The 23,704-nt window shown below is 43.7% G+C and overlaps 1 long non-coding RNA gene across 1 annotated transcript in view; it reads left to right on the forward strand.

Moving 5' to 3' along the window:
- The first annotated feature begins 15,784 nt into the window (after positions 1-15,784).
- LOC132345934 (uncharacterized) overlaps positions 15,785-23,704 on the forward strand; it is a 120,015-nt gene continuing 112,095 nt past the window's right edge. Inside the window, exon 1 of the long non-coding RNA XR_009495525.1 lies at positions 15,785-16,064. This is a non-coding gene — a long non-coding RNA (uncharacterized lncRNA). The remainder of the gene's footprint in view (positions 16,065-23,704) is intronic.

The raw sequence follows: 23,704 nt of genomic DNA on the forward strand, positions 1-23,704 counted from the left end.
TGAAATCAAAGTTTACGTCTATTTCTAGTTAGTCTATTCTTTGGGGTGCCGTAAATAGGACCTTTTCTTCTACTATATTTTCCAGTTGATTATTGTTCCCATATTTAGAGCTACTGATTTCTTAGTACTAACTTTGTTTATAACGACCTTTTTGAATTTTCGCATTCATTTTAATTTTTTCCTATTTTTATTTTTTCCCTTAGGTTTATGATCCTATCTTCTACACATACTGAGAATTTAACCTCCTGGCAAGTCTTAAACTTGTAAGGTCCTTAGCTTCTCTGATCGTACTGATAGACCGGTGTTAAAAGGTAGTAGTGAAAATGGAAATCTTGGCCTTGTTGCTGATTTTAATGGGAATATTTTTCTTGTCTCTGCATTAAGCATTGCTCCAGCTTTTAACATGGGAAATACATATATATATTTTGTTTGTTTCATGGAACTTTACCAATATGGCCTGCCTCATGCTTTGCACATATTGTTTTCTTCTCCTTTACTTGATAAACCTATACTTAGATTTGTTGCTGTTGTTCAGTCACAGAGTTGGGTCTGACTCTTTGCAACCCCTTGGATTATAGCCCACCAGGCTCCTCTGTTGGAGAAGGCAATGGCACCCCACTCCAGTACTCTTGCCTGGAAAATCCCATGGACAGAGGAGCCTGGTAGGCTGCAGTCCATGAGGTCGCTAAGAGTCGGACACAACTGAGCGACTTCACTTTCACTTTTCACTTTCATGCATTGGAGAAGGAAATGGCAACCTACTCCAGTGTTCTTGCCTGGAGAATCCCAGGGACAGGGGAGCCTGGTGGGCTGCCGTCTATGGGGTCGCACAGAGTTGGACATGACTGAAGCGACTTAGCAGTAGCAGCAGCAGCAGCAAGCTCCTCTGTCCATGGAATTTTCCTGGAGAGGGTTGCCATTTCCTTCTCCAGAGGATCTTCCTGGATCAGGGATCGAACCCACGTCTCCTGCATTGGCAGGCGGATTCTTTACTGCTGAGCCACCAGGGAAGCCCATACTTAGATTCAGTTCAGTTCAGTTCAGTCGCTCAGTCATGTCCAACTTTTTGCGACCCCATGAATCGCAGCACGCCAGGCCTCCCTGTCCATCACCAACTCCCAGAGTTCACTCAGACTCACGTCCATTGAGTCAGTGATGCCATCCAGCCATCTCATCCTCTGTCGTCCCCTTCTCCTCCTGACCCCAATCCCTCCCAGCATCAGAGTCTTTTCCAATGAGTCAACTCTTTGCATGAAGTGGCCAAAGTACTGGCATTTCAGCTTTAGCATCATTCCTTCCAAAGAAATCCCAGGGCTGATCTCCTTCAGAATGGACTGGTTGGATCTCCTTGCAGTCCAAGGGACTCTCAGGAGTCTTCTCCAACACCACAGTTCAAAAGCATCAATTCTTTGGCGCTCAGCTTTCTTCACAGTCCAACTCTCGCATCCATACATGACCACTGGAAAAACCATAGCCTTGACTAAATGGACCTTTGTTGGCAAAGTAATGTCTCTGCTTTTCAATATGCTATCTAGGTTGGTCATAATTTTTCTTCCAAGGAGTAAGCGTCTTTAATTTGATGGCTGCAGTCACCATCTGCAGTGATTTTGGAGCCCCAAAAGATAAAGTCTGACACTGTTTCCACTGTTTCCCCATCTATTTCCCATGAAGTGATGGGACCAGATGTCATGATCTTAGTTTTCTGAATGTTGAGCTTTAAGCCAACTTTTTCACTCTCCTCTTTCACTTTATCAAGAGGCTTTTTAGTTCCTCTTCACTATACTTAGATTAGCTCTTTTCAAATACCTTCTTTAGCATGTCATCTTCTGTATGACCTAGGCTATTAGTCATCTTCTTCTTCTCTGCCTTCCCACAATACTTAGCTCACTTTTTAACATCATGTAACACATAATACTCTGATTTGTAACTACCTGCTGTCTTTCCTTATGTACTGAGCTCCCTTAGAGAGCAAGCACCTTGTTTGGAGTTTGGTAAGTAGTGAACACACCAAACAGCTTCCAGGAACATGTATGTGATGAAGGACACTAATGCATCACTGGACTTAACCCCTGTCTACGCTTTTATCTTGGTCCCATGGCTTTAAATACTGTCAACAGGAAATGATCCCAAAATGATCTCTCTTTCCCTGACCTGTCCACTGAGCAACTGCAACCAACTGCCAACTTGATGTGTACAAATCCAGGCCATACCACTGTATGTATCACGTCTGAAGCAGAATTTTTGATTCTTTATGCAACAGCAGCCCCCCACCCCCACCCTCGCCACCACATTGCCCATCTCAGCCAGTGATACTGGAGTTGCCCTTGATTCCTTTCCCACATCTTAAACACTGCAGTATCAGTAAATCCACAAAGCTCTACCTCCAAAACATCTGATTTCAGCTACTTCTCATCACATCCCCTAGACAATCATAATCATAGTCCAAGTTGCCCTTATTTTTGGCTTAGACTCTTGCAATGTGCCTAAGCATGCATCCCATTTCTACTCCTTTCCCCACCATAATCCTCCTTTCCCCACCATAATCCATTCTCCATACAGTAACTGAATAATCTCTTAAAAGAGTGAATTGGATCATGTCACTCCCTTTATTAAACCCCTTAATGGTTTCCCTTTAGTATTTAGGATGAAATCTAATCTCCTTATCATAGCCTGTAAGGTCTGGGTCCCTTCTCCCCTTCTCTTTCCCTAGCTCTTACCCCTGGTTCATTCTGCTGCTGCTGCAGCACTAGCCTTCTGTCTGTTCCTCCTGCCACAAGCTCAGCTCAGCCTTTCCCTTTGCTGTTGTCTCTGCCTGGACTGCTTTCCCTCAGGGTTTTGCTTGGGCAGATCCTCCTCACTAGTCACATCTCAGCTCAATTACAAATAAAAACTTAAATCTGCTCTCCATTCTACAGTCACAGAGTATCTGTTGAGCTCTTAAATACCCTGCACTTTTGCTCTTTATCATATCTCCCTATTTTACATACATCAAAGAACTTACCACTACCTGAAATTTGTAGATTTCAGTGTTTATTATTCCACCCCACACCCTTACTAAAATTCAAAGTCTATATGAACAGGGTCATTATCTGAGCTGTTCTTTGGAGCAGGCTCAGTATTTGGGATCTTCTGGCACATAATAATGGAGAAGGCAATGGCACCCCATTCCAGTACTCTTGCCTGGAAAATCCCATGGAGGGAGGAGCCTTGTAGGCTGCAGTTCATGGGGTCGCTAAGAGTAGGACACAACTGAGCAACTTCACTTTCACTTTTCACTTTCATGCATTGGAGAAGGAAATGACCCACTCCAGTGTTCTTGCCTGGAGAATCCCAGGGACAAGGGAGCCTGGTGGGCTGCCGTCTCTGGGATCACACAGAGTCAGACGTGACTGAAGCGACTTAGCAGTAGCAGCAGGCACATAATAAATATCTGTTGAATAAATGAGAAAAAATGTGTGCATAGTGCTGATGAACTCAGGTATATGACAAAATGTGAGTTAATTTCTCTCCTGCTATAGTAGATAGCATCCTGGAATGGAAAGACAATATCTCTTTCCACATCCACCTAAGTTTGCTGAGAGTTTTTGTGACACACACATGTAATTTTCACAGTGAACCAATGGCCACACTACCCAGGGGAGAGTGGCCTGCGGTGGCAGCCATAATTCTGAAACCACATAATGCTGGTAGGGGGCTATTTATTGGCAATGGATGAATTATTTTCTTGCTTGAATTCAAAACTCTTCAATGCATCCCTCTGCCTAAGAGGTAGTCTGGTTTGTAAAACTGGGGGGAAAAAACTGCAAACTCTAGAAAATGGTCAATTTTTAAAGAATATTTTATTTTAGTCAGTGAAGGTCAAGTAAGTGAATTTACTGCTACATACAATGATTGTTAAATCATTTTCTCCCCATCCCCACTAAGTAAATATCTAACAAATACCTAAAGAATATTCATTAAAAGTGGCATCAAATAATAAGACTGCTCAGGATCCTCCACACACTGGCCTACCTTGAGTTACCTAACCATCTTTGTCTTCCCCATATCACCACCCAGAGCTCTTAATAAAGGCTGATGCTCAGTAAAGGTTTGGAAATGAAAGAGGCAGGTGTGAGTCTTGAATTTTCCCAAAGAGCTGGGATACTTGTGCTCTTAATACCGAGTTTCTAAGGGTAGCCGTCCAGTGAGGAAGGCACACACTGTTCCTATGGCCCCATCAAGGGTTTATACCCCAGACCAACAGAACAATGTGGCCAGACTCCATTACAGCTTTTTTTTTTTCCCCCCAAAGCTTGAGGTTTTCCCTTCAAAACCTCTCTCTGGGTGTTTAGGAAATCTCCATGTAGATGCATTTATCGTAATTAGATTCAGCCAGCCACGGTAACTCCGGAATGTGTGATGTAATTAGCAAAGGAACTAGTTGAATGCATTTGTGTAGCCTCTGAGGCATTCTTCAAAGCAAATGGCCCCATTTGGGAGGAGGTGGGATGCTGCACACCGCACAGAGACGGTACAGCTATAAACACTGTCTAGGCTGACTGTCAGAGGCAAGCATGTTCTCATTAAGACTGTGAAATGGCTGCCCCTTCTCCAGCCGAAATGCTCTGAGTGCATTTTTCCCCTGAAACTGAATCTTGCAGGTTTGGTTTGCACTCAAAGTGGAATTTAACTTTTCTCTAAGTCTCAACATTTTGGAGAGGTGAGGGAGGGACTGGTCTTCCTTCTGATGTAGGAAGGGTTTCTTAAAAAAGGAATCGCGCCAATCAAGTTTACAGAATTAAAGATTCTTAACGATGAAATCACCCCAAACTAGAAACACCTGGCTGAGTGTTTGGAGCCGCGAAGGTGATGATGACAGTGGTGAATTCTCAAGAGTGGCAGTAAATCGTCCACAGTGTAAAGCTATTGCCAAGTAATGGCAGCTCAGGGGGATACTGCCTGCGGTCAGCCCCCTCCAAAAACAGTCCTTATTCCCAGAGACAGGGGGTATGTTAGGGTACACGGCAAAGGGAAATGAAAATGCTGATTTAATATTTACTTTATTTACCTGGCTGCACCAGGTCCTGGTGGTGGCACACAGGATCTTCTGTCTCCATTGCAGCATGCAGGGTCTATTAGTTGCAGCATGTGGGATCTAGTTTCCTGACCAGGGATTGGACCTGGGTTCCCTGCATTAGGAGCTCAGCATCTTAGCCACTGCTCCATGAGGGAAGTCCCTAAGATGCTGATTTTAAACTAGGGAGATTATCCTGGATTATGCTTTGGACAAAAATGGAGATAGCAAGGAGAGGATAAACCAAAGTTAGCAGTGACAATAGTGGGAAGGGCCAGCAGGAGGTTGGAACAGTGGAGGGGGTTGGGAGGGAGACGTTCTTGTTTGTGAAGTTTGTGAAGGACATGGGTATGCCACCTATGGTGATGCCTCATCCACTTCACAAGCCACTGGTCAAGGCCCAGATGATCTGCTTTTGAGTCCTAGTGACGCCTCCAGGCTGTTCTGAGCATCAGAACTGTCCTTTGTGATGGGGAGACTTCCTCTGCCTCCAGGGTTGTTAGGATCAAGTGAGGAGCAGCAACTATTATTGGTGAACGTGATTCTGGATCTATAACATGGTGTCATGTGAGATGTAAGACTCTGAGGCAAGCTACTTGATTGCCCTTTTGCCCCACATTTCCCTGAATTCTGGCTCACACAATTGAGGCAACCTTGAACTATCAGGTCTGGCTCAGAGCTAACACCCTGAATATGGTGAAAACTCCAAATCTGATCTTGTTGGTGGCTTTGGGAATGCTTTTCACACTATTTGACATCTGTGTTGGCTTATCTGTGAAATTAGCAGAAAATTATCCCACCCCAGAGATGTCCATCCACTCCGTCTAGCCAAAGCCCACGAGGCTATATTCCTGGGAGGGTCTCACTCTCCCTTCTAAAGCGCTTGGGGGTGGTCTGCAGTTTTTTTCCCCATTAAGAACACAGGCAGGTACATCCCTGTGAAGCCAGACACTGGAACAAGGAGCTCTCTTGGTCTCCAAGCCTCTCTGCCTTCTGTCTTGCCAGTGAACATGAGTGACTTTCAGAGTAGAGCTGATGGGCAGGTGTGGATAATCACAAAGCTGAAGGATGAGCCCATGGAGAGATCGTCATGGTGATAGAAATGAAGCCAGCTATCTCTGCAGCCTCATCTCCTAACACCTCCACACCAGCCAGCCCGACCTTTCACTTCCTCTTCTGCACCAAGCTTGTCCCAGCTCTGCCCGTGGTACCCTCTGTCCAGAAGGCTCTGCCTTCACATCTCCGCCTGGCTGCCCCTTTCCTTCATTTGGATCTTGGCTGGAATGTCATTTCCTCAGGCCTGCCATGCCTGACCACCCTGTTCATGGTGCCAAGTCCCGTTCCTGTTTCTCTCATGGGATTTGTTTTGTTCTGGGTCCTTATCACTACTGAAAATCTTGTCTTTTTTTTCTAGCCCCTTGAATGGAAGCACCCCAAGAGCAGGATCCTCTCTGTCCTGTTCAGGGCTGTAGCCCCAGGGCCTGGAGAAGAGGCTGGACCTCACACTCCATGCGCGGCATGAGTGCCCTGGGTCACTGGGGGAAGAGCTCGGCAGGGCTTCTCACAGACTCCTCCCACTCCTCTCATGGACCGTTACTCTGGGATGTAGATCTTGTTTTTCCAACCCACTCTAGTGTTCTTGCCTGGAGAATCCCAGGGACGGGGAAGCCTGGTGGGCTGCAATCTATGGGGTCGCACAGAGTCGGACACGACTGAAGCGACTGAGCAGCAGCAGCAGCAGGCTTCCCAGGTGGCTCTAATGGTAAAGAACTCGCCTGCCAATGCAGGAGATTTAAGAGATGTGAGTTCGATCCCTGGGTTGGGAAGATTCCTCTGGAAGAGGACATGGCAACCCACTCCAGTATTCTTGCCTGGAGAATCCCATGGACAGAGGAGCCCTGGCGGACCACAGTCCATAGGGTCATACAGAGTCAGATATGACTGAAGTGACTTAGCATGTACGTATGTACAACAAAGGCCCAGAAAGGCTGAGTAACTTGTTCAAGAGCCCCTAGATGGTAAGAAGGAGACCCTAGGTGAGAACCATGCTTGTCCTTGTTGCAACATTCAGAGCAGTGGCTCCTAGCTCTGGGCCTGGGGGTCACACAGCTGAATGATCCATGGCCTGAGTCCAGGATGACCTCTTGACTGCCATCTTTTAAAGCAATGCTTCTCAAATCACTTAAGCTGGAGAGTCTGAATCCATTGACCTGTGTGGTAGGGAGGGCGGTGGGGAGGATGGAACGCTGAGCATTTCTGACAAGCTCCCAGGTGACACTTTAAGAGCCAGGATTTAGGGGTCCTCTGACTTGAGAACTGGGATAGCTATTTGTAAAACAAAGGCAGGGAAGGAAAAAGCTGGTAAATCTTGTGGTCAAATTAATTGCTGCAGCTGAGCAAAGAGAAGAGAGAGCGGTCCCTCCTTCCCTGGGCTAAGCGGACAGTGTCCCCACACCCTCCACAGCCTGGTCAGACAAGGTCCCGGAAGCTTGGGTCTAGCATGTGTGTGTATGAACCTAGGTTTGGTTTCCAGTTGTGTAGCACTTGGCTCGAGACCAGCAGAGGGGCTGAGCCAACTATAGAAAGTCATCTCTTCAGCAGTAAGTGTTTCCTGCCGTCCCCTCCTCCCCAGGTCTGGATTGCATTCCTGGCCCCCCGAGAACAGTCGCCCAACTCTCAACTCTAATTAAGAGGCTTGCCTGGGGTTTAGGAGGCTCTAAGAGTGCCTACAATTTGCTGGAATTTTCTCCACTTAGAAAACAAGGGTAAAATATATCTGCTCTGCTTATGTGAGAGGGTTGTCATGAGAGTGCTTTGAAAAATAGAAAGCAGCATTTCCCAGATGTGAGTGGAATTGATTTTAGGTAGGACAGAGACCCAGAAAACATCGATCATAGCGTAAGAGCTATTCCTGTTTTAAGTTTATTTCCAACTTTCCAACTAGTTTCAAACAAAATCTCACTTTAATACTAAAATGTCTCAAACACTTCTTTTAAACATTTCCTCATATCCTTTCTCCCCCAGACCCATCCCCCTTATAAACAGATAGAGTTGCTCATAGAGTTGCTCACTGCCTCTATCTAGCTAGAAATTAATAGCATATGTTGTTTTCTTGTACTTTAATGTGGCTACCTTTTATCTGTAGCAGAACATATAGGTTTTTCATTTAAGACAATTCTATAAATCTTCCTTTTGAAGAGAAATTTAGATAAAACATGTAAGATGATTTCAAAAAAAAAGTAAATATAGGTTGAAAGAGGGAGGCGGTATATGTATACATATAGCTGATTCATGTTGTACAGCAGAAACTAATCCCACATTGTAGAGGAATTGTACACAAAAAAATATCATAGGTTGAATATAGGCTTGGTAAAAATTATAAAGGTAATAGTCAAGTGAGTCCATCTGGGATGAGAACATAAGGGAATGTAAAGGGGCATGGTTGTATTATTCATGAAGGGAAGCAAAGGCACCTGACCCAGCCATCTGGCCGTGCCCTGCTCTACCTGTAGGCACTCCACATGGCTAGATCTGGGCTGGTAACTCTGCCTGAGCGTCCCTAGACAGGATGTGGATATGTCTTGATCCCAGCCAAGAATGTGCACCTAAATCCCATCCATGGCTAAGCAGATGTCTTCAGGTTTTTCTCTATCTGTGGAGCCTTTGGGGGAAAATGAACAATCTGGTTACATGAAGGCTCATCATTTGCATTTGTGTACTGTAGAGACCAATCAATTGCTGTGCTTTGGGCCTCGAGTTTCTTTGCTCAGTATGGTTAAAAGAGCTATAGTGATGATAAATATCAACAGATATTGTCAATTTTGTCCTTCCCTAAATCAGTTTGAAACTGGCCAAAGGTGTTAAAGAATCTTTCTGAATTCCAAAGCAACATAAGGCAACAGAAACAATACCAGATTCCAATATCATAGATTTGGATCAGAATCTTGGCTCAGCTACCTATTATGCACTAAATTGCCACCCCCTACCCTCCCCAGTTCATATGTTGAAGTCCTAACACCATACCTGAGAATCTGACTATATTTGGAGACAGAGTCTTTAAAAAGGGGTAGGTAATTTAAAATGAGGTCATTAGAGTGGGCCTTAATTCAATAGGGCTTCCCTGGTGGCTCAGATAGTAAGAGTTTTCTTGCATTGCAAGAGATTCAGGTTCAATCCCTGGGTCAGGAAGATCCCCAGGAGGGAGTGGCTACCCACTCCAGTATTCTTGCTTGGGAAATCCCATGGATAACAAAGCCTGGTGGGCTACAGTCCATGGTGTTGCAAAGAGTCAGACATGACTGAACAAAACTAACCCTAATTCAGTAGGATTAGTGAGTTTGTAAGAAGAGAGACGACGTAGAAACACACAGAGGGACAACCATATGAAGACCCAGGGAGAAAGCAGCCTTTTACAAGTCGAGGAGAGAGGTCTCAGAAAAAACCAGCCCTGCCAGCACCTGGATCTCAGACTTCCAGCCTCCAGGACTATGAGAAAATAAATGCTCATTGTTTGAGCCACTCAGTCTGCGGTACTTTGTTACGGGAGCCTTAGCAAACTAGCCCTAACACCGTTTTACCACTGGGTGGCCTTGGATAGATGGTACCACCTCTCTGAGTCTCAATGTCCTCATATGTATATTGGGATGATAGTTTTTACCTCAGAGGTATGTGCTTAAATATGCTGATACATGGAAAACACTTAGCAAAGTGCTCACTACACTGTAGATACTGCAAACAATTGTTAACTATTTCACTTTTATTTGCTTAATCTCCCTTTCCCTCCTATTTCAAAAGGGGTGTAAGGCAAGAAAAAAACATAAAAAATAAAAACAAACACCCCCCCCCATATACACACAACCAACTATTACTGCCAACTCTTGACCTAAATCTTAATAAGATGTTAATAGCCATTATCTTACAGCCCTTAACAGGAAGAGGTAGTCACCTACACTAACTCTTTTGTAACTACTAAAATGGTTATCACCCTGCTTGGTAGAGTCCATTCTCTTTAAAAAGCATGTCTCAAAATGGTATTTCCCATACCCAATCAGTTCCCCAGTGAGGGCATATGAAGTGGAGAGACATTAAGAGACTTGAGTAGGGGCATGGGTTGGTGGATGCTAGATCTGGCAGCAGAAATGCTGGTCTGTTATCAGATGACCCAGGTGAACTGTAAGGAGCTGGGATGTATGGTCCCCTGACTCTGGACAGACAGACATCCTTGCTCTGTTGCGTAGTATCTCTGAGACTTTAGCAAGTTTTTTTTTTTCTCTCTTCACCTTAGTTGCCTCCTCTATAAAACAGAATGATGAAAATAGTGCAAGGCTGTTTCATTTTATGTAAGGATTGCCTCTTAGTATGATTCAAACTGTGCATAATTAAATAGGAAAAATATATTATGAGTTTTATATTTATTCTGATGGGTAAAGTAGACTTTGCCTTTTCACAGTTTTAACTTTGTACCTTTCTAAAACACCTAAACTTACAGATGTGTTTTATGTAAAATAACCATAGGGATTATTTGGCTGATGAGTTGTTTTATTTTGTTTTGTTTTTTTTTTTAATTCTTCTCTGTAATTTTTAAAACTTTAAAACAAATTTTAAATGTGTTCAGTACAATGAACTTGTTCTCAATATCTTCTCTTCCTTTAAAAAAGGAGAACTCAGGTCAGATGGTCAGCTTTCCCCTGAGCCTGGTAAGTGTTTGCAGAATGGACGCCTAGGGCTGTGGGCTGGGAGTTAGGGGGATGTGGGATGGAGCTGGTATGCAGCAGTGAAATAGTTAACCTGCCTGCCTGTCCCTTAAGTGGGTAGACCTAGGTCGTGACTGTGTAGGGGCAGCAACAAATCCCAGCCAGGCCTTCAGAGGGCAAACGGAAGCTAGCCTCACAGTCACTCGGCATAAAACCTGAAACTAACTGATCCATACCTGGGATGGCTTTACAGCCACATCATGAGATGTAACCTAACTGAGACCCTCAGTGGGCTTGGGGATATCTTGTGTAGTCACTGTTGGTTAGGGATGATAAGGCTCAAAGTACTTCCCAAGTCTCCCCTATCCAAACCCCCAGAGCCTAGAATACTCAGCACACACTGAGCTGGGCGCCCACCTCCATGTCTCCGTGTTAACTTCAAATAGGATGCAAAGACCTGGAACACTGTGAGGTTACACCAAGAGGCTCTGCCTACCCAAGAAAAGCATCACTTGCAACTCTAAGAAGACAACAATGGAATCTTCTGATAGCAAAGCTCAGTTAAATGTCAAGCTCTGGCTACAATCAGGTGGAGGAAACTCTGGTAGGAAGGAATAATGGGTAGCTAAGTGCGAGAAGATCTCCAAGGCTTTGGTGCAGACGTCCTTTCGCTTGATTGTGTTAGCAAACATCCAGTTATTTGAACCACCCCTGGCTCTATGGAGGCTGGGGGCTGTCATCTTTTGTGGCCCCCAGACAGGACTGTCAGAACGTGGGAACTAGATTACTCATTCTGCTCCTGGGAAAGGGAACAGACTTGTGGGATTTTAAACGAATGCATTAAATTTGTTGATTTTCAAAGGGAGAAGTAGAGAAAAATAAACAAACTCTTCGAAGATCTTGGCTGCAGTACAGGGGCCGAAGTTTAAATCCCTGCTCTCAACCATGTTGGATGTTGCAAAAACCCTCAGTGTTCCCTGGCAATTCATTCAGGTGGAAGGAGGGGTGCACCCTTCTTTTAGGGGGCCCAGAACTCCGTTTTGTGTAAATGGAAGGGCCAGCAGAGAGGGGGTAACTGTGCTCTTATGATACATGAAAAAGGACAACAGCCTCCTGGTGGTTTTCTGCTTTAAAAAATGTAGCTATCTATATATCTTAGTAATTAAAAAATAATTTTAAAGTGTAGTGAGATATACGTTCTCACATGTAAGCAGTACAGTGTTGCAGCATTTTGAGAGATACATTTAGCAAAAGACATCAATACTTTCAAAATATTCCTAGTCTTTGATTTAGCCATACCCTTTTGGGGGAGTCTGTCTGAAGGAGATAATCCAAAAAATGGACCAAGACTGATGTAGCAAGATGCTATCATTGCACTGATTACAGTAGGGAAAAATTCAAAGAACCTCCAAGTTTATCACAAGGAAATGATGGGTTATAGTCTTGGTGGGCCAGCCTATAGTGGTTTCCTACTTGGTGATGAAAAAGAAATGACAGAGGGAAGTGCTCAGTGAGGAACAGTAAGACAAGAGGCAGGAAATGGAGTGGAAATCTATGGGATCGTCATGTGAAACGGTGCACAGAGAAGAAGTGAAATGTATCCTGAGGCTTCCCAGGTGGCACAGTGGTAAAGAAGCTGTCTGCCAATGCAGGAGATGCCCGTTCGATCCCTGGGTGGAGAAGATCTCCTGGAGAAGATGACAACCCACTTCAGTGTTTTTGCCTGGAATATCCTACGGACAGAGGAGCCTGGTGGGCTATAGTCCAAGGGGTCGGACTCAACTGACTGAGCATACATGCACACCTCTAGGTGGTAGGATTAAGATTAATTTTTATTTTCTATTTTCCTGTTTGTTCCAAAATTTTCAAAATTGAGCTTACACTGTTTTATAACAAGGCCAACAACTCCTCTAACACCAAAAAGTATAAAGAAGCATTTGCAGTTTCTGGCTGGGGAGACAAATGTGGGCAGAGGGTGGGCCTGCCTCTGACAAGGGCAGACTGTTAGCCCAGGCTCCTCTTACCTGTCCAAGGCCGAGAAGCCCAGAAGATGCTGGGAGGGGACTACAGAGCACAGCGAGTGCCTCTAGGTTGGCTCTTGTTTGCTTGGGGAGCAGAATGAGTTTGTGGCCTCTTCAGTGGGGAGCCGAGGTAAAGGCAGTGCTCATCCAAGTTTTTAATCCCCTCGGCTAATCACCAGCCCTTTCTTGTGGTTTTACCGGGACTCCTTTTACTAAGTGGGTGGATTTCCACTGTTTTTGTTTGTGTGTTGTACTTGGATTATGCTTTAATGTGTCACTCTGATGACAAAAGGGGTTTGCAGCAGTGGGCAGAACAGCCTCCCTGCTCTTAATAGAAAGCACGCTCCAGTACTTTATCTGTAACACATAGAGCTGCTTAGAACAAAGAACTGCCCCTAAGACATGGTCCCCAAGATTGTTTAATATGGACCAGACCACTGTGAGGGTATTAATTAAATATTTTAGGCAGGATGGCTTTAGCTGGTTGGGGCATTTTTATGAGCAGAGGGAGTATATTGAAAACCCTGGCTGTTTCTGTAACAGGAACCTGTTTTGAAGGAAAGGTTCTTGGGTGGGACATTATGGGTACTAGGCTGTTAAACCTTCAAGCCAACTTGATGTCAAAAACAGGTGCTCCGCATGTTTTCAACAATGTTTGAGTTGGGTCCTTGCTGTGAAATTTGGACACAATTCTAGGGCAGTTTTAAGACAGAGAAGAATAGTGAGAGTCTACGAGTACCCCAGGCATTGTTAGAGACTGTGTTCTTACAAGAATCCTGTGAGAGAGGGTTTGACTGGGTCATTTTACAGAAAAACAAAACCTTTTTTCAAGATCACCAAGCTTGATGGAGGAGCTAAGACCAAAGCTTAATTTAAAGTCCATCTATCCTTCCATCATCTATCCATTATCATCTATCTCTATTTCAAAATACTGTATTACACACACACACACACACACTCCTCTCTCTCTCTCAGAAAGTACTAGATATAAAGGTAAGCTTATATTGTGGATCTTGATCTAACTGATAGGCATTTTCTGAATTCAAAGTAATCAGAATTATTGAACATGATGTTTGCCACAGAAGCACAGAGTTGACTGATGTTTCCAGAAGGCAACATGGCATGTTGAGAACGTGGACCATGAAGTCCAAGGTTTGGATCCTGGCTCTGCCACTTACGATTTCTGTGACTGGGCATGCCCCTTCCTGAGCAAGTTTCCTTGTCTTCAAAATTAGACCCACATTTAGCATTGGGCCTAGCAGATGCTTAGTGAAGATGAATAAAAGCTGACTTTGGTGCTGGTCTTGGGGTGAGGAGTAGAGAAGCTTGTTCTCCAATCCCCTGTGGACCATTCTAGGTCTTCAGGAATACAGCAGTTCAGTGAGTTTGTTGGGAGCCATCCCTTCCTGTCCTATGATAGCCGAAATTACCAATGAAGTAGAGAAACACCCAACTGAGATACTGCACACCTCTCAAGGAAGGATCGTGTTCCAGGGAGCATGAGGAGTGTGGCTGGACATGACTGACGCTGAGTAGCTTCTGCCATCACTCACGTGATTCATTCCAGAGCCCATCAATCTTCTTTCTGGCATGGCCGGCTCCTCTTGGGACCACCCTCCATATACTCCCACCTGCTCAATATCCTTTCCCAAGTTTCCATGCTCCTTTTCCCTATGTCATCTTGCCTTATACACAGAATATTTGCGTCTCTGCTAAATAAAATATGCATTTGAGTCTGTGGAGATCCTTTGTGACCCAGGATGAAGGGCTGGCCACAGGGAAGCGCTAGTCTTTATTGTTCCTTTGACCATCCTGCTCTGCCTCATCCTGCCCACGCCCATGGTCTTTAGAAACTTCCAAGTTTTCCAATGTACATTTTTGCGTCTTTAGCTCCAGACGTCCACAACCCACCTTTTCTTTCTCTGCTTTCCTCAGGGAGCAATTTTATGAGGCTGATATGTATATATAGGCATACATATCTATATATACATGCATATTATTTGTTGTTCTTTTAGTTGTTCAGCTGTGTTCAGCTCTCTTTTGCGACCCCATGGACTGTAGCCCACCAGACTTCTCTGTCCATAGGATTTCCCAGGCAAGAATACTGGAGTGGGTTGTCATTTCTTTCTCCAGGGGATCTTCCCAACCTAGGGATCAAACTGCATTGATAGGTGGATTCTTTACGGCTGAGCCCACCAGGGAAGCCCAGCACATACAAATATCTCAACCACCAAAACATCTCTCAGACACTCCATGGCTGCCCATCCCCTCAGATCCTTCCACCCCTAGCAAGGGTCTGTGGAGGACCTAAGGACTTGAAGTCACATGAGTCTCAGTCTGCCCAGATTCACTGAGTAGCCTCTGGCAGGAGAGGAGTCAAGGAAATGAGGACTGCAGGGGGTGGGTGGCTCACTGCCTTCTTCCTCATCCTCTCCTGCCTGCTGAGCTCTCTGTGCCCAAGAGTCTTATCTCTAAACAGATCACAATCCTTATCTTACTCAGCGCTTTTGGGAAGGATTAAATAACTTAATACATATGAAGCACTTAACACAGAGTGTAGCCCCCAAGCTGCTGCTATTATGACTGCTAATAAAAATAATTGATTTGAGATGTTGTCTATGAGAAAGAACATATTCAGTTTTGAATCTCAGCTCTTTTATTCACATCAGCATTTGTGCAGATCAGCCTCCCTGAGCCTGTTTCCTCATCCTTGTGATAGACGTGATCCACGCTTGCTCACAGGGCTGTGGGGATCTCAAGCTTCTAGGGCAAAACTGGCACTGGCTCTGCATCCGGGGTCTTGGTCAGCCAGTTTGGTGGCTGCCTTGCCTGCTGTGGCTGACTGTGGCTGAGTAGGGAACTCCTGCTTTGTGGAGTCGGCTTCCATCCGCACTTAGAGTGGGAGGTATGTGGGGCAAGCAGATGGGGGTTAAAGTCAGGGAATACTGTGTACTTGAACTGACAGTGATTCACGACACATCTGCACAGCTTGCTAAGAGTCCAGCCATTTGCCAGAGGAAGGGAGGTGGTGGGTGGGGGTGGGGCATGGGCTATGAGCAAAGGATGTTCCGTCCCTGGGAGTATAAACACAGCATCGTCTGTGACCTAAAAAGGCTTGGTCAGGAGGACCACTGAAGCCTGTGGTCCATTATTTGGACTGTGCTTGGCCTCTCCGAGGGAGCGCCCCAGGCAGCTACCTGTGTTGTGTCTGAGAGCTGTCACAGACCCAGCTCTGCCTGACTCTGCATGGGACTCCTGGCAGCTGCCTGCGTGGGGCCTGCTTTGGCTCTTTCTTGGGTAAGTGCTTCTATGTGCTGCAGAGGGATATGTGCCAGGGAGGTGCCAGCTGCTTGGAAGACCCAGTGAGAATTTGTTGAGTCTTCTGGGTCTTTTCCAGACCTTCACTGTCCTTTAGGCAGGCAGGCCCACCAATGACTGATTAGAAGCCCAGATACCCCTGTTTCACTCACAGATCATGTGTCCAACCCTTCCCCAGGCTCAGCTTCGATTCCCCTCCTCCCCCAAGGTTTCAGAACCCTTGGCCTCCAAGCTGCAGCCTGATTTCCTATTGACAGCCTCACCCTCGCCCCTGGATACAGCTACTTTGGTCTCCTTGTATGGTTTCTCTCCTCCATCAGAATTAATGTAAAACTGCTGATTTGGTTACTTGGAGCCCAGCCTGGACCTTGGGGCTCATTCTAGAACCTTACCTTAGATTATATTTGGAATGCAAGAGACCTAGGTTTGAATCCTTGTTCTGCCATTTATTGAGTCAATTGCTTGTCAACCCCTGGCTTGCTCACTGGTGAAAAAGAGGAAATTATGGACATTCTTCTCAGAGTCAAGGTAAGGATTATATGAGATAATCCAAATACATGGATTAAATAAAAGAATGATGTGAAACATAAATGAAATGCTTGGCACATGATAAGCACTCAAACATGACTATTTTTTTTTTTCTTATCCTCACTAAGGATAAAATGCCTTTGCTTTCTCGATGTGACTTTTCTGTGCTATTTGACATTCTCAGCTGATCTCAACTTAGATTGGGGCATGGGAGGACTATGATAAAGGTTTTTTTCCTCTCTCTGTTTTTAAAATTAATTAATTTATTTATTTTACTTTACAATATTGTATTGGTTTTGCCATACATTGACTTGAATCTGTCATGGGTGTACAAATGTTCCCCATCCTGAACCCCCCTCCCACCTCCCTCCCCATCCCATCCCTCTGGGTCATCCCAGTGCACCAGCCCCAAGCACCCTGTATCGTGAATCAAACCTGGACTGGCGATCTGTTTCACATGTGATAATTTACATGTTTCAATGCCATTCTCCCATATCATCCCACCCTCGCCCTCTCCCACAGAGTCCAAAAGACTGTTCAATACATCTGTGTCTCTTTTGCTGTCTTGCATACAGGGTTATCGTTACCATCTTTATAAATTCCATATATATGCATTAGTATACTGTATTGGTGTTTTTCTTTATGGCTTACTTCACTCTGTATAATAGGTTCCAGTTTCATCCACCTCATTAGGACTGATTCAAATGTATTTTTTTAATGGCCGAGTAATACTCCATTGTGTATATGTACCATAGCTTTCTTATCCATTCATCTGCTGATGGACATCTAGGTTGCTTCCATGTCCTGGCTATTATAAACAGTGCTGCAATGAACTTTGGGGTACATGTGTCTCTTTCAATTTTGGTTTCCTCAGTGTGTATGCCCAGCAGTGAGATTGCCAGGTCATAAGGCAGTTCTATTTCTAGTTTTTTAAGGAATCTCCACACTGTTCTCCATAGTGGCTGTACTAGTTTGCATTCCCACCAACAGTGTAAGAGGGTTCCCTTTTCTCCACACCCTCTCCAGCATTTATTGCTTGTAGACTTTTGGATAGCAGCCATTCTGACTGGTGGGTAATGGTACCTCATTGCGGTTTTGATTTGCATTTCTCTGATAATGAGTGATGTTAAGCACCTTTTCATGTGTTTGTTAGCCATCTATATGTCTTCTTTGGAGAAATGTCTATTTAGTTCTTTGGCCCACTTTTTGATTGGGTCTTTTATTTTTCTGGAATTGAGCTGCAGGAGTTGCTTGTATATTTTTGAGATTAATTCTTTGTCAGTTGCTTCATTTGCTATTATTTTCTCCCATTCTGAAGGCTGTCTTTTCACCTTGCTTATAGTTTCCTTCGTTGTGCAGAAGCTTTTAAGTTTAATTAGGTCCCATTTGTTTATTTTTGCTTTTACTTCCAATATTCTGAGAGGTGGATCATAGAGGATCCTGCTGTGGTTTATGTCAGAGAGTGTTTTGTCTATGTTTTCCTCTAGGAGTTTAATAGTTTCTGGTCTTATGTTTAGATCTTTAATCCATTTTGAGTTTATTTTTGTGTATGGTGTTAAAAAGTGTTCTAGTTTCATTCTTTTACAAGTGGTTGACCAGTTTTCCCAGCACCACTTGTTAAAGAGATTATCTTTTCTCCATTGTATATTCTTGCCTCCTCTGTCAAAGATAAGGTGTTCATAGGTGTGTGGGTTTATCTCTGGGCTTTCTATTTTGTTCCATTGATCTATATTTCTATCTTTGTGCCAGTACCATACTGTCTTGATAACTGTGGCTTTGTAGTAGAGCCTGAGATCAGGCAGGTTGATTCCTCCAGTTCCATTCTTCTTTCTCAAGATTGCTTTGGTTATTCGAGGGTTTTTTTTGTATTTCCATACAAATTGTGAAATTATTTGTTCTGGTTCTCTGAAAAATACCATTGGTAGCTTGAAAGGGATTGCATTGAATCTATAGATTGCTTTGGGTAATATACTCATTTTCACTATGTTGGTTCTTCTGATCCATTAACACGGTATATTTCTCCATCTATTTGTGTCCTCTTTGATTTCTTCCACTAGTGTTTTATAGTTTTCTATATATAGGTCTTTTGTTTCTTTAGGTAGATATATTCCTAAGTATTTTATTCTTTTCGTTGCAATGGTGAATAGAATTGTTTCCTTAATTTCTCTTTCTGTTTTCTCATTGTTAGTGTATAGCAATGCAAGGGATTTCTGTGTGTTAATTTTATATCCTGCAACTTTACTATACTCATTGATTAGCTCTAGTAATTTTCTGGTGGAATCTTTAGGGTTTTCTATGTAGAGGATCATGTCATCTGCAAACAGGGAGAGTTTTACTTCTTTTCCAATCTGGATTCCTTTTATTTCTTTTTCTGCTCTGATTGCTGTGGCTAAATTTCCAAAACTATGTTGAATAGTAGTGGTGAGAGTGGGCACCCTTGTCTTGTTCCTGACTTTAGAGGAAATGCTTTCAATTTTTCACCACTGAGGATAATGTTTGCTGAGGGTTTGTCATGTATAGCTTTTATTATGTTGAGGTATGTTCCTTCTATTCCTGCTTTCTGGAAGGTTTTTATCATAAATGAATGTTGAATTTTGTCAAAGGCTTTCTCTGCATCTATTGAGATAATCATATGGTTTTTATTTTTCAATTTGTTAATGTGGTGTATTACATTGATTGATTTGCAGATATTGAAGAATCCTTGCGCCCCTGGGATAAAGCCCACTTGGTCATGATGTATGATCTTTTTAATATGTTGTTGGATTCTGTTTGCTAGAATTTTGTTAAGGATTTTTGCATCTATGTTCCTCAGTGATATTGGCCTGTAGTTTTTTTGTGTGTGTGGCATCTTTGTCAGGTTTTGGTATTAGGGTGATGGTGGCCTCATAGAATGAGTTTAGAAGTTTACTTTCCTCTGCAATTTTCTGGAAGAGTTTGAGTAGTATAGGTGTAGTTCTTCTTGACATTTTTGGTAGAATTCAGCTGTGAAGCAGTCTGGTCCTGGGCTTTTGTTTATTGGAGGATTTCTGATTACAGTTTCAATTTCTGTGCCTGTGATGGGTCTGTTAAGATTTTCTATTTTCTCCTGGTTCAATTTTGGAAAGGTGTATTTTCCTAAGAATTTGTCCATTTCTTCCAAGTTGTCCATTTTATTTGCATATAGTTGCTGATAATAGTCTCTTATGATTCTTTGTATTTCTATGTTGTCTGTTGTGATCTCTCCATTCTCATTTCTAATTCTGTTGATTTAATTTTTCTCCCTTTGTTTCTTGATGAATCTGGCTAATGGTTTGTCAATTTAATTTATCCTCTCAAAGAACCAGCTTTTGGTTTTGTTGATTTTTGCTATGGTGTCTTTTGTTTCTTTTGCATTTATTTCTGCCCTAGTTTTAAAGATTTCTTTCCTTCTACTAACCTTGGGGTTCATAATTTATTCCTTTTCAAGTTGCTTTAGGTGTAGAGTTAGGTTATTTGACTTTTTTCTTGTTTCTTGAGGTAAGCCTGTATTGCTATGGACCTTTCCCTTAGCACTGCTTTTACAGTGTCCCATAGGTTTTGGGTTGTTGTGTTTTCATTTTCATTCATTTCTATGCATATTTTGATTTCTTTTTTGATTTCTTCTGTGATTTGTTGGTTATTCAGCAGCATGTTGTTCAACCTCCATATGTTGGAATTTTTAATAGTTTTTCTCCTGTAATTGACATCTAATCTTACTGCATTGTGGTCAGAAAAGATGCTTGGAATGATTTCAATTTTTTTGAATTTACCAAGGCTAGATTTATGGCCTAGGCTGTGATCTATCCTGGAGAAGGTTCTGTGTGTGCTTGAGAAAAAGGTGAAATTCATTGTTTTGGGGTGAAATGTCCTATAGATATCAATTAGGTCTAACTGGTCTATTGTATCATAAAGTTGGTTTTATTTTTGATGCCCACTTATTTTTTTTTTTTAATGCATACACAAACTGTATTTGTATAGATGACACCACCCTTATGGCAGAAAGTAAAGAGGAACTAAAAAGCCTCTTGATAAAAGTGAAAGTGGAGAGTGAAAAAGTTGGCTTAAAGCTCAACATTCAGAAAATGAAGATCATGGCATCCGGTCCCATCACTTCATGGGATATAGATGGAGAAACAGTGGAAACAGTGTCAGACTTTATTTGGGGGGGCTCCAAAATCACTGCAGATGGTGACTGCAGCCATGAAATTAAAAGACACTTACTCCTTGGAAGGAAAGTTATGACCAACCTAGATAGCATATTGAAAAACAGAGACATTACTTTGCCAACAAAGGTCCATCTAGTCAAGGCTATGGTTTTTCCAGTAGTCATGTATAGATGTGAGAGTCGGACTGTGAAGAAGGCTGAGCACCGAAGAATTGATGCTTTTGAATTGTGGTGTTGGAGAAGACTCTTGAGAGTCCCTTGGACTGCAAGGAGATCCAACCAGTCCATTCTGAAGGAGATCAGCCCTGGGATTTCTTTGGAAGGAATGATGCTAAAGCTGAAATGCCAGTACTTTGGCCACTTCATGCAAAGAGTTGACTCATTGGAAAAGACCCTGATGCTGGGAGGGATTGGGGTCAGGAGGAGAAGGGGATGACAGAGGATGAGATGGCTGGATGGCATCACTGACTCAATGGACGTGAGTCTGAGTGAACTCTGGGAGTTGGTGATGGACAGGGAGGCCTGGCGTGCTGCGATTCATGGGGTTGCAAAGAGTAAGACACGACTGAGTGACTGATCTGATCTGATGTGTATTATACATATACACTCACACAGATGTATCTGTGTGTTTATCTGATTATTTTACACCTGGTCTAAAATTGGTGTTGTTACTAGCTGACAACTGAAATTTTGTAGTTATCTTAGAGTGATACAGATGTGATCTGAAGTTTAGGGGAAGGAAGAGCTTGGGTTTGAAGGAACGTGACTTCCTGACATTGTCCCCTGGTGTCCTGTGGCCTTGCCTGTGGTACTACTTCTGTCACCACCAGGCGCTCCTTGACATCAGAATGTTTTATTTTTCTTGCATCCTTCCTGCCTGAAATATAGTATTTGTCCAGCAAATGCTTACTGAATTCAACTGTAGCTATCATATAATGGGCCAGCTTTTCTTTTTCAATTCATATTTTTTCTTTAAGAAAATCAATACATAACTTCTGATATTTTTGATAGAACTCAGGGGGTTATGCTCAGTTAGGTTTTTCTCTTAATCCAGAGCTGTTGTTTTCTGCATTTAGCTTGTGATAGTACTGGTTCTTCAGACCTAAAAAACAGGGGCTTTAAGGGAAAAAATGAATTGTTTTAGAGACAAGTAAAAGCCCCAGCCCAGGTTTTTCCCAGAATAGAAAACAATAGCCCTGCCCAGGCTGGTCAACTGGGTGGAGCAAGTTATGATGCTTCATCTCATATGGGATGTAAAGCAACAATCAGTCCTTTAGAAAGAATTCCCTTGGATATGACTGGTGTCCTTATAAGCCATAGGATGATGGAGGCACATGGGGAAATGCCTTGTGACATCTGAAGCAGAGATTGGTATGCATCTACAAGTCAAGGAATGCCAGAGCTGGCTGGCAAACCACCAGAAGCTAAGAAGACACTTCAACTTCTTTGAATCCACTTGCTACTCTGTTTTCCTATTTTTCTCCTGGCTCTTCTTTTTGGCTTCCTTGTATTTTCCACATTCATATGCTAACTTTATTCCTATTGTTTGCTTGAAGGCAGGTATTTTTTCCCTCATCTTGTCTCCCTGCTTCGGATGGTGATCTCCCCAAGTAACTTTTGACCTCTTCTTTTGTCCAGAGCTGGTGGGTATGGTTGCACAGGTGGTTCACTGCACAAGGACTCCTGGTCAAAGGGACAAATAGGGCAACAATCCCATGCTTGCCTGGTGTGTATCCTGGCTCAAGGCCACACTCCTATAGGGGGCAACATTTAAAATCTTTTCATGAAGATGCTGGCCAGCCTGGTTCTTATCCCGGAATGAACTGTCCTCTGCCTTTTCTGTGCCCTTGGGTCTCAAGGTCTCCAGTGGCTTCTGTGGACTCCCCTTCCCTCACCCAGTAGAACCCCATCTGTCTCTGCTTCTCTGCCTCTCCCCAGGATCCTCAGCCTTCAGGATCTCACTGGATTTCAAGAGCTTTCAGAATCTGTTCCTGTGGTAGCTCTTTCTGTGGTAGCTGGTGGGCTGCTCAGGGGCAGCTCCCTTTAGCATCCAAAATGCTTCGTCCCTGTTCTTTCCTCTCACCCCACAGCCTAAGCCAGCAGGAGCCGCAGGTGGTGGCGTCACCACAGCTTAGGATCCAAGAGATTCATTCCAGCCGCCAAAGCGCTAAGCTTTCCCTGTGATCACACATTTTTGCACCAGCCAGGGCTCACACATTCCTCCACAGACCCGCGGCCAGAGGCATGTGGATATCAGCGACTGCTTAGAGAAGCTGGCCAGGGCCAGCCGATGAGGGAGGGAGGGCCTGGAGACTGCGCAAGATGAGATGCTTTTGCCACAACTGACAAGAAACTGTATGTCGTCGGAAATTAGAACAGCTGTGGGCTCCTCAATGCAGCAGATGGGTATGCGGGGAATGCTATGCAGCTTTAATCACATTTAACACGCCTGTCAGAGAATTGGGTCCATCTCAGTATTAATTTGGGTTTTCTGCATTGTTTGTTTGACAGAGTTCAGCCTTACCCTGCATGCTGTGCTCAGCATGGCTAGAAAGAAAATTATTTCCCTCCCTGGGTTTCAGCAGAGAGCAGCAAGCACAGTTCTGCTGGGCTGGGAAAGTGGCAGGGTTCAAGGAGGGGTTGGGAGCAGGGTGAAGGGAGCCCTGTCTGCTCTCTTCCTGGCAGAGCTCAGCTGAGGTTGGGGCAGTAGAGCTCAAGAAGTGGGCATCCCAGCGCTGATTATGCGTGTGTGTGTGTGTGTGTGTGTGTGTGTGTGTGAGAGAGAGAGATCTGTGGTTAAATTATGAAATTTTGAGCATGTCTATGAATCTATGGACATTCCAATATGTCCAATAGACATTCCAATATGTCCATTCTGGGTCAAGCCAGCACATAGTTTCTGGCCAGAAAAGGCAACTCTGCTGATGCC

The sequence above is a fragment of the Bos taurus genome, chromosome 8 (assembly GCF_002263795.3).
Source record: "Bos taurus isolate L1 Dominette 01449 registration number 42190680 breed Hereford chromosome 8, ARS-UCD2.0, whole genome shotgun sequence".
NCBI lineage: Eukaryota > Metazoa > Chordata > Mammalia > Artiodactyla > Bovidae > Bos > Bos taurus.